Raw genomic sequence first — 2,605 nt, forward strand, 5'->3', positions numbered from 1 at the left:
GGTCCCACACCAGCTCCATAGTTCCTGCTATACTTGAGCCCATCACCACAGCCACTGTATCAATCCATCTCATTCAGGGCCTTCTTGTCATTCATCAACCCTCCACCTTACCAAGCATGACATCCTTCTCCAGGGAATGATCCCTTCTGATAACATGACCAAAGTAGGTAAGACAAAGTCTGACCATTCTCACTTCCAAGGAGCATTCTGGCTGTACTTCCTCTAGGACAGATTTGTTAGTTCTTTTAGCTTGGTTTCACATATATCCCCTTATTTATGTTGAGAAATATCCATTCTATCATTCTATTCCTGTTTCCTGAAGTTTTTTTTTTTTTTAACACAATAAAGAACATTTATTATTTCTCATTTTCTGTGGGTCAAGAATTAGGATGGGCTTAACAGCGAGCCCACAGCTCCCGTGAGAACATAAAGATGACCCCTCCTTGGCTTTCTGAGGCAGTAACTCTATGGAAGTAGACTGCCCAATCTTCCTTCTCAGAAGTAGCCGGTGGCTTTGAGCCTCCAGGCTTCTGGTTAGCAGTCAAATGCCTTGCACACTACTCCACTAGAGTTCCCAATTTCAAGGACATCCATCCCAGTGATTTTAGAATTGGAAATTTACTTCTGTATGCTTGCTGAAGATTCATGTGAGAATATGTAAAACCATAGAATTCTGAGGACGTCATCATTGTAGTAAGTGAAAGTCTAGTTAAACAAATACTAATCACAGAAATATACATGCATCGAAGAATGTTTAATATAGGTATATTTTACAATAATTATATGGGCATATAGATGATACTTTTTTATCTCCATTTGTAAAATTCTTCCTTGGAAGGATGATTAATATTTTATTTGGACATATTTTGTAGTATATAGACACTTTTCATTACAAGCAAGATATTTTCTTTTCCTGTTTAAAACTAGAAATATGGATTGATACCAAAAATTTTTCAGTTTTATAACACTAACAATGAAATCTATTTATAGACCAATTTCTCTTAAACAGTTTTTTCATTGCTTCTTTTACATCCGTGTTCCTCAAGCTGTAGATGATGGGATTCAACATGGGAATCACAACGGTGTAAAATACAGACACTATCATGTCATCATCCAAAGCATAGCTAGCAGTTGGTCTCACATACGTGAAGAGGATTGTTCCATGGTAAATTGACACCCCAGTTAAGTGAGAGCCACAAGTGGAAAACACTTTTTTCCTCCCTTCAGCAGAATGTATCCTCAGAATGGCCAACAAAATGAAACCATAGGAGATCAGGACAATCAGGATAGTGAATATCTCCAAAGAACCTACAACGCAGAAGAGTAGAAGCTCATTGACATGAGTGTCAGAACAGGAGATTGCAAGGATTGGAGGGATATCACAAAAGAAATGTCTAATTTCATTGGATGCACAGAAGGAGAGGTGAAAAGTTGCTACAGTATGTAAAGTAGCATTTAATATACCAACAACGTAAGAAGCAGTGATGAGTGGCACATAGACTCTGGATGACATGTTAACTGAATACAGAAGTGGGTTGTAGATTGCTACATAGCGATCATACGCCATGGCTGCCAAGAGGAAGCATTCTGTGCTCCCAAAAGTGACAAAGAGCCACATCTGTGTAGCACACCCAAGGAATGAAATGCCTTTATTCTCTGCTAGGAAATTGACCAACATTTTTGGGGTGACAACTGAAGAAAAGCAAGCATCTACAGAAGATAATGCACTCAGAAAATAGTACATAGGGTTGTGTAGTCTGGAATCTACCCTGACTAATAAAACTAGTCCCAAATTTCCTACCAGAGTAAAAATATACACTGTAAGAAATATTAAAAAGAGATACACTTGAAGCTCAAAATCATCCGTGAAGCCAAGCAATGTAAACATTGTGACTTCAGTGATATTGCTCGGCTGAATCTTGTATGGATCTGGTTGTGGTGACAGTAATGACATTTCAATTGATATTTATAGGTCCTAAATGCAATTGGAGTCTCTGAGTGGTGCAAATGGCTACTATACTTGCTGCCAACTGAAAGGTTAGTGGTGCAATTCTACCAGGAGGCAATTCAAAAGGAAACTCTGATTATCTATTACCAAAAACCAGATGAGATCACTTTGAGTTGGAATCTAACTGGTGATAAATGGTAAATGCAATATCCTGTGAAACAGCACATCCAATTTCATCTTCAAGAAAGGTATAATAATATACTGGGCAGTAATGGGAGAGGTGGTGTCAAATTAGTCCAACACATGTGGCCATCATTTCCTGTGTAAATAAAAGAAAAAAATGCAGCCATTCACTCATTCATTGGTTAGACTTTTCATGTTAAAATAAAAAATAAATAAATAAAATAAGCAAAAAACCTGCCAATGTGTGTTATTCTTAAATTATGATATTTAAACATTTACAAAGAGTAATGAATAGAGAAATTTTCACTTCCAAAAACATTATGAATGAAAGCACACACTAGTCATCTTAAATAAGCTACAGTATAAATGAATGCCTTTCCTTAACATTCACATGCATAAAATGAGAGTAACATCATGTCTTTCACAAGATTGGACCAAATTCATTTAAAATGGTTTAATTTTGAAATGTCCTCA

General features: G+C 36.7%; 1 pseudogene; it reads right to left on the reverse strand.

Moving 5' to 3' along the window:
- Positions 1–984: 984 nt before the first annotated feature.
- Positions 985–1,954, reverse strand: LOC103213066 (annotated as a pseudogene).
- Positions 1,955–2,605: the final 651 nt, after the last annotated feature.

This window comes from Orycteropus afer, unplaced genomic scaffold (genome assembly GCF_000298275.1).
Source record: "Orycteropus afer afer isolate SDZICR_OR568_19922 unplaced genomic scaffold, OryAfe1.0 scaffold01243, whole genome shotgun sequence".
NCBI classification, from domain to species: Eukaryota; Metazoa; Chordata; class Mammalia; order Tubulidentata; family Orycteropodidae; genus Orycteropus; species Orycteropus afer.